Here is a 13,991-nt window from a genome sequence, read left to right on the forward strand (position 1 = left end):
GACAAAATCTTGCTTTGGTGCAAGCCTAATTTTCATCCTCACAGTGAAGGGAGACAGCATTGTATGTTGTCCCAAATGGAGATGAACATGTGACAAGCTGGGAAATAAGTGGAAATAAAATCAATTTTTCCCTATTAGTGTCAAATTAAAAGCAAAGTAAGCTGTAGAATTTGTGATAGCAGGTGACAATTGAAACAAGTGTTCAGAACAAACAAGACCAAGAGAATCAATTTTAATTTTGTTATAGAGAAGGATCCTTGCTATTGGTGATCTTACACTGGACAAAAGAGTATCTGTCCAAGTTCCAAAGCTCCAGCCAAAGACTCTGCATCAGCAAGAAGTTACAGATACAAAAATGGTAAAAAATTAATGGGGAATTATTTTTACAGAATTTAAATTCTTTATACAGCCCAACATACATGTCATTTAAGATTTACAGTTTGTTTGAACTCTCTCACCTTTTCACAAATTTAAAGAAATTTGTTGTATTTTTCATTTTTCTCCTCACTTTCACTTCCCTTAATTTGTCTGGTCTTCTTTTAACTCTCTTAATTTGTTCTATGTGCCTTGAGGATATTAAGGAACTTTCTTTTCCTCCTCCTACCCCCTTTCCTGTGTATGGTGCTCACTTTCTCTACCTAAATTAATTTCTGCTAGCTATCTTCTCCAGTGTGGCTCGTGATTCTGTCTGATGCCTCCAGTCATTTACAGCAGTTCTAGTTTCATACCTTCCTTCACAGCCGTGTGGCAATACCTTCTCCTCCTGGCCTCTATCAACGTATGCTGGCCTAAAAAGCCACATGCCACCAAGGATGGGAACCAGAAACGTGGTTGACCAGATCTTCCCACATGGCGTATAAGGAATCTGATTGCTGCTTAGCTGGGAACTTGAAGAGCAGACTGCAGCTGGGTTACATTGATCCAATGATGAGAGGCTGACACTTGTGTTAAGCTCTGATGTGTATCAGGGTCATATTCCACTCATGCTCTTTCAGAGAGAATAGGCCTCAAAAAGTCTTTCTTTTGTGGAAGAACAAGAGTACAATCTTACCTTTGCTTCCAGTTTGCTTTCTTTTCATTTGGGACAAACCTCAAGCCAGTCACTTCCATGTCTAAAACAGGCATGGGTAAATATATGAACAGCTCTTGTTGAAAAATACAGTAATCTGTGAGTCAGTCTCTGTGACTAAACATCAGCCTCCTGAAATGAGACCAATCAGCCCATATTTTGCCTTGGTTGCCTTGCACAGGCATTTCCCAGCATGCAAGCCAGCTTATAAGGAAATACCTACGATCGACGAAAGCAATAGCACAAAAACAATATGGGTTTACTGAACATATACTATACTATCAACCTAAAATTCTTTCCCCATCTGCTACAGCCAATAGAGCAAAGTACAGACATGTTGAATGCAAAATATTAAAAATTAAGGATTTTTTTTAAGTGCTGCTGAGGTCTGAAGGAATTTTTCAGCTATAAATTTAGTTGTTGCATAATTAACACAAATTGACATAACCAACATTCTGTAATTAGATTCTTTATTAATAAATTCTAATTGTAAAAACACATGGATTTAATTGACATTTAACATGTTAGCTATTGCAAGCTTGATATCAATTAACACACTTATCAAATGTCAATTACCAGTTTTTCAGTTTTAATTGCTGTGAAATTGACTTGCCATGGGCTACCTTTTTAAATGTTAATGTATTAACGATGTTCATGGATTTGATGTAATAAATATGACATCTAATGTGCACTAATACAATTGCTTATACAATTTGGCTACTTTACATGAAAATTTTAGTGTATTTCCTTCATACTTATTAAACTGCAGTAGGAAGCTTTTTACTTATTAATTTACCATACAGTTAAATTTGAGGCCAGTTTAAAATAGTTATCTCACAGCATTCAGAATAGTTAGACAAATAGACAGGTTACCATCTTAAACCAGCATTGGCAGACATTATCAGAGCCATTTCTGAATATCGCGTTTTGCTGCCAACTTGCTTTTTAATAGAAAATTCTCATACACCTCTTGTATTTTCTTGTGTTACCTATATAAAATAGCACTGAGCTAAATACTACATTCATTAAAAAAAAAAAAAAAAAAAGGCACCACCACAGCCCTGGAAGTGCTGTGCTGATGATGATTCTGTCAAGTGGACGGAACAAATGTGTCTCTTCCCTTATTTATGGTCCTACAGATGGCAATCAGCCATGATGCTGATATAAGATTTTGGCTGTCAGGAGCAGTTTCAGGTTGACGGCTTTATCACTGGCATCATCTTAAAGGATGAAAATTCCACTGTGTGTAAAATAATTTACCAAATTCCCATATATTCATTCAATTCCCATAATTCCCATATATTCATTCTATTCCCATATTCACTTTATTTTAATGTGTAAAACTGACATACTTTATGAAACTAGGCACTATCCCCATTTTAATGGAAAGGAAAGTGAGATCCAGTGAGGTCAAATGATTTGCCTAAAGTCTTGAAGCTTGGCAGTAGCAGAGCTATTGAAAATAAGTTCTGGTTCAAGTTACATTTTCAGAGTGGCGAAAGGATCAGGCTTTCCCAAAGGCTGTGTATAGTGGTGACAGATGAAAGGAGTGTTAATCACAGGCCTCCTGGAAAGGAGGGCTGCTTATTTAGCAGAATAGAATGAATATTTAAAAAGACCTTTCAGAGTATTGCAGAATAAATGCATATATCTGTAAGTTATTATGGCTTAAGGGCTAGCTATTAAGCAAAAGGATCAATGCATCAAATAGTAGATGCAGAACTTTTGGAACTAGAGCTACATGAACCATGATCTCCCAGCCCGATCACAAAACATACATACGCACAAAGTCAGGGTTCAAACTTTGTGGCTGACCAAACTGTTGGACTGGACTCCCCCCCTGCCCCGCCCCCCTCCCAAGAGTGATCTGTAGAGCTAACAAAGCTGTGTCTTACTACTTAATGAGGCAAATTCCCTCTCCAGTTTCTGAGCTCAAGGCCAGACCTACTATGGGAGCGGCCAGCCTCTTGATAGCCAGAAACCTAAGGAGATGCTTTTCAGGAGTCAGGTAAAAAGCATTTAGATTAGCACTTGACCAAAGGAGGTCAGTCACCAATGTAGCTGTAGCCTGCAGATCAATCACATGCAATCACGTTTTCCAGTGTCTCTAGGAGCAGCATCTAATTTTTCTGACAGTTGTATGTTCGTTTTTTATTGCTTTCATCTGTGTATCGTGCTCCCTCATGTAGCACAGTAAAACCTAGCCAGTTTAAGCTTTTAGTGTTGGCCATGACTCTTGCTACTCCTGCTGGCAGGTGGCACTTTGGAGCTATTTCCTGAGCACACATTTGCTGAAGCATTCTAATTCCTTGGGGGATTATAGCTCGTTTGAGATCAAATGAGATAAAAATTCAATTTAAAGCACCGTAGTTGGTGCTACTGGGTCCAGTAACGATGCAGTTCCTGTAACAGTCAAAAAGTCACTCTGTTCAATTTTTTTTTTTAATAATCAGAAATTAATCACATGCTAAAACGTAGTAATCTTAACTTTGTCATTGCTTCTTATATCTAAATGTTTCCTTGAGGACTAATTTGTCCTCTTCTAGGCCGTTGCTCCCTTTCTCTGTATTTGGTTGGAGTCTACTCAGCTGAAGTTGCTCAGTTGAGTCTGTAGTAACTGTTTATGCCTCTTTGCAGACTTCCAGGCTATCAGTCATGCTGGCACAAGAATCCCATCACTGTATTGTACATTAAAAAGCATTCTGGTCTGGTAACACATTGATAGATCTTCTCTCTCACATTTTTTTCCAGCAAAAAAATAATCACCCCATCTTTCCCTTCCTCCCCCCCTCCCCGCTTCCCCTCAGTATAAAGCTTTTAGAAATGTACAAGGGTACAAGTACAAAAAGGGAGGGAATAAGAAGGAGAAGTGAAAATCAGTAATGATGCTTTCCTAAAGATCAACAGCTCTTCTGTTTACCGATGAATACTTTCCTAATGGTCTCACCTGCTCTCTCACCTGTAGTTTTCACATGTTTTATCATGACTGCATGTAAAAGAAGATGAATGTAATGAATTAATGAAATGAAAGAGTGATTTCTAAATTAATCTATTGTCTCTTTGTAGTTTGAAAAGTCTCTAGGTGCCAATAGTGTTTCATTACATCTGTTAGTTTACTGTAGCAGTTTGATTGCTATTACTTTATCAGATACATTTCAAGTATACCCCAATGGTGTCAAGTCAAAGAATAATATTGAACCATCAGCTCTACAGTGCTCTTGTGTCTCTGTTTATTAAGAATCATGTTTCATCTGAACTCTTTTAGTGGAATTTTTGGAAGTGAAAATGTTGAGTTGCCATCAACGAGTGCATTTAATTAGGATGTCTCTCTTCGCCCATTCCTTCCAAAAATGTTAAAGAAAGAATAGTATCATTTAAGATTTTATTTTAAAATAATATAGTAGAAAAGGTGAAGGGCTACTATAGCAGTCTTACTGGTTGGAAGAAAAAGATTAGTTGTATGTCAGGCAACAATTCATGACAAATATACAACATTTCCATAGCTTGAAAGGTAATTTTGTCTTTAAATAGTTTTACTAAAAAAGAACAAAATAATATAGTTACATGGAATATTCCAGAATATTAAATATTGATGCTGCATGCATATGAATGCCAGCAGTATGAAAGGAAACATGCTTGTATGATGTAAGACTATAAAAAAAAAAAATTATAACAAATGAAGAGGAAGCTTTGTCATAGATTCTCAGAGCCAGAGGATAAAATACTTGTACTGGGATATTTTGATTGACTTCCTGACATTCTATCCACTGATCCATCTCTTCTGAGACTTAATTTCACACTCAGAACACTGAACAGCCTCAGACAACTGCCATTTAAAAATAAACGAACATAAATAAACCATCAGTAAAAATAAAGTCTTTCCCTTCTCCAAGCCACCAAACAGAAGCTCAGCCTAATCAGAAATATGACTGTTTTTTCCTTCATAGGGAGAAATTTTCCCAAATGTAAGCAGAATCCATGTATATGACTTCCTATGCTCATATCATGTTTGTGGTCTCTCACTTGGAAATGGTACATAAGCTTCTCTGTTACATACCTAAAAGTATGTCGGGTCTGTAGACTAGTGATTACTCTCCTAGAAAATGAAGGTACTGCGAAAGGGACATGCTTGAAACACAAGTGAAGTCTGTTATTTTCAGGCTAGTTACATATCTGGAAGATGATAATTCAGTTTGATAGACCAAGATTCTGATCTTCATCTGAAACAAGGGAATCATTTAGCTTTTTTATTCTTTCCCCCTTCCTAATTTTTGTATATCATATGTAAAGTGTACAGATTATGAACCATAAAATATTATGCTATAGAAGAGACTCCAAGGTTTCTAGTAAGACAAACAGTGCTTGTCTTACAAGTTGTCCAAGGCATATTTCCATAAGTATGAGCATGTTTGTAAAGCTAATTTATATCCTTTGGGTTTCATTGTGAATACAGTTAGATGCTGGGTCAATTATAGCCATTCAAATCATAACTGTAATGATCTTTCAGAATTTCAGGCAGAATACATGACTCGGATGGTGGGAATGTCATTACCAGTTTTACTGAATTCTCAGTAAAACCTGAAATATGTGAAGGTTAATAAAACGTTACTGTGATAGCATGTCACATGTCAGGACTGAACATCCACCAATATCAGGGTCAACCTTTAAAAATATAGCGATATAAATATTTCTAATGTGCTAATTAATGAAAATAAATCACTTTGATCTTTTCTACCTAGATTAAAATTGATAAAAATGGATAAATGTCATAAAATACCATTCTCTCTCCTGTAACAGTACTTACGTATAAACATTAGGCATGCAGACACACAAACCTGTTGGTAATACATGCATGAAGTATTTGCAATTGGTGCAATTAAGTGTAAATACAGGAACAACACAGATGATTTTTACTTCTATTGAAAAATATGTTAAGCATATATGTACATTTCATATATTGTATATGAAATCTACATATGTTCAGGAAACTTCAAGTTGTAATTTTCAGTTTCTTTTATTCATTAGAAAACTCTTCTTGGCTCTTTTCCAATTTGATGCAATTTTAAAGGACACTGAAACTTTGCCATCCACATTTTCTCACCCATTTCACACAATTGTATTATAGACAGGACAAAACAAGCTGTCTATTCATGCTTATCAAAGAAAAAAGTTTTTTCTTCCTCTGTTCTCAGTATACACAGTTAGGGAAGGCCACAGTGTTAAGAGGTATGATCCTTAAATTCCTGATCTTAGTAGTAAACCAGATGAAGTAACGTTATACATTACTTCTATATATTTTTATAGATGAAATAAAATGTACATAAATTTTATTTTACTGTAGAACTACAGGCCAGTCAGTCTCAGCTCTGTGCCTGGCAAGATGATGGAGCAGATCCTACTGGAAACCATGCTAAGCCAACATGGCTTCACTAAGAGCAGATTGTGCCTGACAAATATGGTGGCCTTTTAGGACAGGGTTACAACGTTGATGGATAAGGGAAGAGCAACTGACGTCACCTACCTGGACTTGGCCAAAGCATTTGACACTGTCCCCCATGATATCCTTGTCTCTAAATTGGAGAGGTATAGATTTGACGGATGGACCACTTGGTGGGTAAGGAACTGGTTGGATGGTTGCCCTAAAAGAGTTGCAATCAATGGCTCAATGTCCAAGTTGAAATAAGTAAGGAGTGGTGTTCCTCAGGGGTCAATACTGGGACTGGTGCTGCTTAATGTCTTTTGTGACACAGACAGTGAAATTGAGTGTACCTTCAGCAAATTTTCTGGTGACACCAAGATGTGAAGGGGTGCTATTTAGACGCAACAAGACAGGCTTGAGGTGGGCCTGTGTGAAACCCATGAAGTTCAACAAGACCAAGTGCAAAGTCCTGCACATGGGTCACAGGGCAATCCCAAGCACAAACACAGGCTGGGCGGGGAAAGAATTGAGAGCAGCTCTAAAGAGAAGGATTTGGGGGGGTGTTGGTTGATAAGAAGCTCAACGTGAGCCAGCAATGTGCACTTGCAGCCCTGAGAGCTAACTGTATCCTGGGCTGCATCAAAAGAAGTGTGACCAGTGGGTCAAGGGAAGTGATTCACTCCCTCTACTCTGCTCTTGTGTGAACCCACCTGGAGTACTGTGTTTAGCTCTGGGGCCCCCAGCACAAAAAGGACATGGATCTGTTAGAACAAGTCCAGAGGAAGGCCATGAAAATGATCAGAGGGCTGGAGCACCTCTCCTATGAAGACAGTCTGAAAGAGTTGGGGTATTTCAGCTTGGAAAAGAGAAGGCTCCAGGGAGACTTTATAGCAGCCTTCTGGTACTTTAAGTGGACCTACAAAAAAGCTGGAGAGGAATGTTTTGCAAGGGATGTAGTGATAGAACAACGGGTACTACTTTTAAACAGACATAGGTCAGATATAGATTAGATATAAGGAAGAAATTCTTCACTCTGAATGTGGTGAGTCACTGGAACAGGTTGCCCAGAGAAGCTGTGGATATCCCATCCCTGGAAGTGTTCAAGGCTTTGGAGCTTTTGGGGCTTTGAGCAACCTGGTCTAGTGGGAGGTGTCCCGGCACCTGGAAGGGAGGTTGGAACTAGTTTATCTTTAAAGGTCTATACCAAACCAAACCATTCTGTGAATCTATGTTAGAAAGAGAATATTACAATAATGTCTTTAGGTGAAATTGGGATGTTTTAGTGACCACTAAAGTGACCACTTTAGCATCATACATTATGTACATCACTGTGACATTTTTTATATTAAAATTGCAATTTCAGTTGTCATCTTGGCTCAGAATCCAAATACTTTCACCTTTTCTGTGTGCAGGCAGGTTTGGGTTTCAATGAAATACTAGAAAAATTTATACGAAGGAACAGTTTTATTAAGTTTGATTTATTTACTGATTTAAAGACTACATTAGGGAAGTTTTCAAATTCATATCAGTCAATACAAAGGAGAATAGGAAATAAAATACTTACTGCTTCACAGGAAACTTGTTCTTTTCACTGTTACCTGGTAGTATAAAATTATATCTGAGTCATGGCTTGCCGGAGGAAGGGGAGACCCACGAGAGCCTAAACCCTGCTGCTATACATGCTGCTGCTATTCTGGAATCAGCCTCTCAGGCTACATTTGTGTTAACAAGTCCAGAATCCCTCCCAGGTATTGAAATTAATGTGGCATGGATCTCCCTAGCTGCCAAACCCAAATGAGTATGTGTAAACTGACAGTGGTTATGGAACCTGTATTATTCAGGCTCATGAAACAGAGCCAAGAACTGCTTGTGAAGATGCTAGTTGGAAGGAGCTAGTTTTATTGTAGGGAATATTTTTATAGTTTCAGTGTAGTCATTTATTTTCCAGTGCCCAGGAATAATCCATGTCCTAGTATATGTACAGTCCATGTACAGACGCTGGCTATAATGGATGTAGTCTTCGCTTAGTATCCAGGACGGATCAACTCAAGGTGATTACCATATAAAAGTCTGTGATTGTGTGAGAATTACTCTTCTGCTGTCCATTAAGTCCCTATTTAACAACCTTTTAGTTGCGCCAGACACTTGGCATCCACTATCTTTCATATTTGCTCTTATTAGATTTACTCTATTTCTTCACCTCATTTTTAGGGTGATATTCTGAAATATGTTATGGTACCAATAAATAAAGTCTGAAAGACCATGAATATAAATGAAAATGATTCACTCAGAGTTAAATTTAACAGACCACTGACCGGGCTGATTATTTTGTTCCATTTAAGTTCATTGTTCTATCATTCCATAAATTTTCCTTTCCAGCACTTTTCTCCCTTTCTCTCCCAAATACACTCTGATCATCATACGTTGCAAATTTGCCTTACAAATTTCCATTACTTTGGCTTCTAATCTTATTCCATAGACATAGTGATTCCATTTCAGTTCTTGTTCTCTTTCTTAATACTTCTTTTGAGTAAATGCTGTTAATTAAGAGTTTAATTATATATTTCTTCCAGAAGACAATGAATTATTTTCTTACAAAACTGAATGATGCCTCTTCTCAAGATATGGCTTTCTGAAGTTTTATTTATTAATGTCTCTAAACATACATTTCTTTGAATCAGTTGTGCATTTATATTATTACTATCTTTCTATAGAGGAAGTGTTAGGGATTTTCATACCATTTCTGCATAAACAGATCTGATCTGACATCACTGCATTATTTTCATATATGATTTGAAATGTCTTTCTTTAGTTTACTTAATAGATTCTTTAATATAATTAGAAAATATATGAAAAAAAAAACAACAAACTTTTGCTCTGTAACTCCTAAGCTTCTCTTATTATTGTTAAACAGTACTCAACAAGCATTATGCTGACAGCAATATCTTTCTTTGTTCTTACTGTCAGTCTGAGTCTTAATTTTCTTTTAGCGTTCCGTAGCTGGGAGCTAAACCAGAGGGGTCTGGTAACATACTGCCTGGAAGCCAGAGTTTAGGGGGAGCATTACCTTGAAGTGTCTTCTCCACTCATACTGCTGCTTCAAGAAGTGAACAAATTGTTAATGTAAATTTGTCTTGTAGTGTAAGCTTGTTTCAACCCTTCAACTGCAAGTGAAATTCCCTCTAAAAGTCGTCTTAAACATGTAATGAACAATTATGCTTACCTGTCTTTAGTAAGTTGTTTCATCTGCTTCTTCTGTGATGAAAACAGGAAGAGGTCTCCAAAATCATTATATATCAAAGGTAATTAAAACTTTGATTTGCCAGAAAATAATTCATACTACTTAAAAATAATACTGTGATGTTTCCTTAATGCAGTATTGAATGCTGTCACTCTGAAAATTTTGTTAGAAAAATCGTTCCTTAACATCTTCCAGCAATCTTTACTTGGCAATTATATAGATAAAGTTGGGACCTATACCTGGCAGAAAATGTTTGTACTTTAGATATATATCAATTACTGTTTTCTTCTATTGTTAGAAATAGAGAAGACAATCGGTGTATTAATTTTTTTAACTCTGAATGAAGCACAGATGCCTCACCAATAGCAATCAAAAGGGTTATTTTCATTTGGAGAAATAACAATAGAATCAGAGACATATACTGTTGCAAATAACATAAAAGTTTTGATGGAGAAATGAAATGCAGCCTGCAATAACAAAGTAATTCACTTTCCTAGCATTTATATAAAATTTCAGAGAAATAAGGGAATATTTTTGAAACTGACAGGCCAATCCAGAAACTGCCGTTTATTTTGATTTTGACTTCTATTTGCTAGTACAAATGAATAGATATCTCTACCACAAGAAACACCAAACTTCTAACATACTGTTTACAGGAAAGTATAGTCAAAATGTTTAACAATGTTGTATAAAATCCATTTAAAGCATACAGCTGCCCATATTTCTGCTTTCTTCAGTGTGTTATATCTATTTATTTATATGTTTTGTTTTATCCTTTTCATATTGATTGTCTGCTTCCATTTTAGGTTTCATCATAGTTCAACACATTTCTTAAATCAACATTATTGATATTTGTAGAGAAGATCAATCCTAATAATACTGAATACTGTGCTACATCCCTGAAATTAAACTGTTTCCATTCAAGACCATCTTCTGCAAGTGAAGCCTTTTCTTCATACACTGAGGTAATGACCCTGTATAAGCTTCTACACATCAATGGAACAAAAGTAAATGTTTCATCTTGTTTTCACTAGTTTTGTCATAATTTGTTGAGGATTTTTTTAGGAGAGTTTGAACAATACTTAGAAATAGGAACTTCTTTTGTGACTAGTGACAGTTATTCTTTGTTGCAATTGTTCACTTTTCTACAATATTTATCAACAAATACCACACGCTGTTCTGGGCTACAGAGAAAATAAGTAATAAATGAGCCAAAATTTAGTGACCTTGTGCCCTGATTCCCTGAGGGAACAATTCCTGTACAGTCCTTCTACTTTTATATTTAAGAATATACTAGCTGTAAAACTACTTGTCCTTGCCGCTGAAGCAACTAGTGATAAGTGAAACAATCTGGGTGTGCACACTCAAATACACAGTATTTATGAAATGTGGACAAGTAATGTGTTTCATCACAGTCATGGCCATTCTTCATACTTACAAAGTTAATTGTTTGCAAGAGTGATTGCAGGGCTTAGAGCCCTCCACAATTCCCTCTCTGACTTCTGCTTCCTACTTATAAAATTGTGATAGATCTTTACTAACTGCTGAGTCTTCATAGTCAGGACACAGACAAAGTGTAGATGTGAGGCTTGGCTGTGAAATGAATGAGCTGAATGGAAATTAGTTGGGCCCAGACCAGATTAAACTCCTTTCAGTGGGACTGGATTGTTACTGGCAGGGAGTCAAAGGACACAAACCAGTGCAGAATTCTCCTGTGTGAATGTACTTGTGTGTTAATGGTCCTCCTGGGAATGAGAGTACTTGAGGAGGCAAAGCTTTTTCCTTGCCAACAGTTTAGCCAAAGAAAACTCTCTAAGGTAACCCTAAAATGTTTTTCCTTTTGACTGTTTCTGTTTAATTTTCTCACAGATGAACCAAGGAGTGAATCAAACAAACAGGCAACTGCTCATTTGATGACTGAGCGCTTTACTGAGCAGATTAACAAAAGCCATGATAGGAGCAGAATCAGCTAAGAAGTGAATCTTGTCAGTCACCTGAACAGTCTATATTTATTATCATGATAGCTCTCTTGTTATTTTATACTGCAAATGCAACTCACTGTATGCAAAATGTGTACTACATGTTTACCTTAGGTATAAATAAGCTTGTTAATTAGAAGAAAAAAAATAAAAAAGAGAGAGAACACTCAGTAGGAAAGACAAACCGTAACAATGAGGTGGTGTTTGTATAAACATGCAAACACAACTTTTATGCAGCATATACAAACAAGAGTGTATCATCCAAGCTACCAGTTGAAGAAACTGTTGTTTGTATCCAAATATTTGGGATAGAAAACTGTCATCTGAGTAAAATGTCCACTTCTGAGCAATATGCAGAAAAGTGTGGCTTCTCCTGAAAACCCAATTCTTTACAAACTCTTTGGTTGCAAAAGAACATTTCTCTGTAGGAGGTTATCACAGCATACTGAAGGTTGACTCAACATACAGTAGCAGCAGTTCACTATATCTCTGACAGCAGTACAGCCAAACAACATGGAAAGCAGTTAGAATGAACAGTTAGAATGAAACACACTAAAATAAAAATCTCAAGCATTTTCTTTTTCTCAGAAATTCCTTCCAGTTCCTCCTGATTTCCTGACAGGTTTAAGTCCCTTACCTAATGTTAATTTTAATCACATTATCCCAGAGCACATCAAAAAATCTGTAGTTCGTCGACTTTATAGAAGACATTGAGAATGGAAGACGTTGAGTGTTGTTTGCATGCAAGAACACACACGATGTAGATCAGCTTAGAAGGTTTCAAAGGTTTCACTCCACTCCCACTGTCCCTGTCCAAATTCTATCTCTTCTGGAATTTAGTGCAGTTTCTTCTTTACTCTTTTTTCTTTATCGTTTCTCTTTGTAGAGACTCTTACACAGAATATTACCAATGTTGCCCCATGAAGCTTTTGCAACAACTTCATTTCTGATCAGATAAAGAAATTTTCCCTCTTTGGGTGCATGTAAGCACTACTTGAACTAGTCACCTAATGTTCACTTGGTAGCCTCTTTTAAGTTCTTATCATTCCTTTAGTAGATAGCTGTTCATATACAACTTACAGATAATAATAATAATAATAATAATAATAATAATAATAATAAACCTGAAAATGAGAAAAGGGACAGTGTCTTGCCTTTATTTCTCTTAAAACAAATACTAATGTTTGTAAAAACAACAACAGAACAAGTATTTTTATATAAATGTCTTTCAAATATATTTAATTTTTATACAATTATTTAGAATAAATAAAACAATAATTCTTGGATTATTTCAGTTTAACATTAATTTTCACCTTTTTTTTATAAAAGGAAAAAAATTGGTATTTTTTCCTCAGTTTCAATATGAACTTACATTTTCCGACTAATTGGTTACGATTTGTGCATAATTTCCCATTCTTTTTGCCTGATGTTCTTCTCAGAGAAGGAAGGTCATAAGAAAAAAAAAGGTTGTACATCTGGGTTTTGCGTCTGCAAGAAATCAAAATGCTGCTAACATCTGCATCTGAAGCCAGGGCCTGGCATAGTTTCCACTTTCTGGACACCAGCATTGCCAAAAGACTTCGTATATAGGGAATGACATTAACTAGGGAGCAAATGGTTTTATAAATTCTAGAGTGAAATAAAATTACTTAGGAAAATAATATATATATATATATATTTATTCTAGTGTTACCTTACCAGAAAGAAAGTATTGACGTGTTGTGCTAATTTTGAACCTTTGGTTTTCTTCAGCTCCATTCTTCTGAAGTGAACTTAATACATGTAAGCCCAAGTATCTTACTGAGCTATAACTAAAGATAGAGACATTTTATATGCTTTGGCCATTTACAGTTTTATTGGTAGTAAATGCGGTAAATGAATGTGCACATATTGTTGTTTGTAAGGTGTTTCATTGCAATGGAAATGACAGTCATGTTTCATTATTTTTGGGTTTGAGATATAATTTTAAGATATGATATTTTTTATGATGATTATAGGTTTTCTAGTGTGAGTGTTTTAAAATTTAAATCCACGTTTAAATACTGTCTGCTTTTATTTTGCTAAGAGAAAACCTGCTAAGCTATATTATTATTATTATGGCTGTTAAAAGCAGTTTTCTTTTTTTAAGAACATATGCACACATATGTTCTTTTCCTCATTTTAATTTATTCCTATTTCTATTTGGGTAGTCTAGTTCATTTATTTAACACAAACTTAATTTTCATCCCACAGTGCTGTTATTTTTTGGTTGATTTTTTTTGGGGGGGGGGTCTTTTTTTTCCC

At 36.0% G+C, this 13,991-nt stretch overlaps 2 protein-coding genes across 2 annotated transcripts in view; one reads left to right on the top strand and one right to left on the bottom strand.

Annotated features, from left to right (window-relative positions):
* LOC308194886 (uncharacterized protein) overlaps positions 1-13,991 on the bottom strand; it is a 705,306-nt gene that overhangs the window by 529,999 nt on the left and 161,316 nt on the right. The window lies entirely within an intron of this gene.
* The window catches only part of LOC308194889 (uncharacterized protein), a 149,512-nt gene that overhangs the window by 101,105 nt on the left and 34,416 nt on the right, over positions 1-13,991 (top strand). The window contains exon 3 of the transcript XR_013950986.1: positions 10,536-10,694. The gene's annotated coding sequence lies outside the window, so the exon portion shown is untranslated. The remainder of the gene's footprint in view (positions 1-10,535; positions 10,695-13,991) is intronic.

This window comes from Anser brachyrhynchus (assembly GCF_964034855.1).
Source record: "Anser brachyrhynchus genome assembly, chromosome: 4".
NCBI lineage: Eukaryota > Metazoa > Chordata > Aves > Anseriformes > Anatidae > Anser > Anser brachyrhynchus.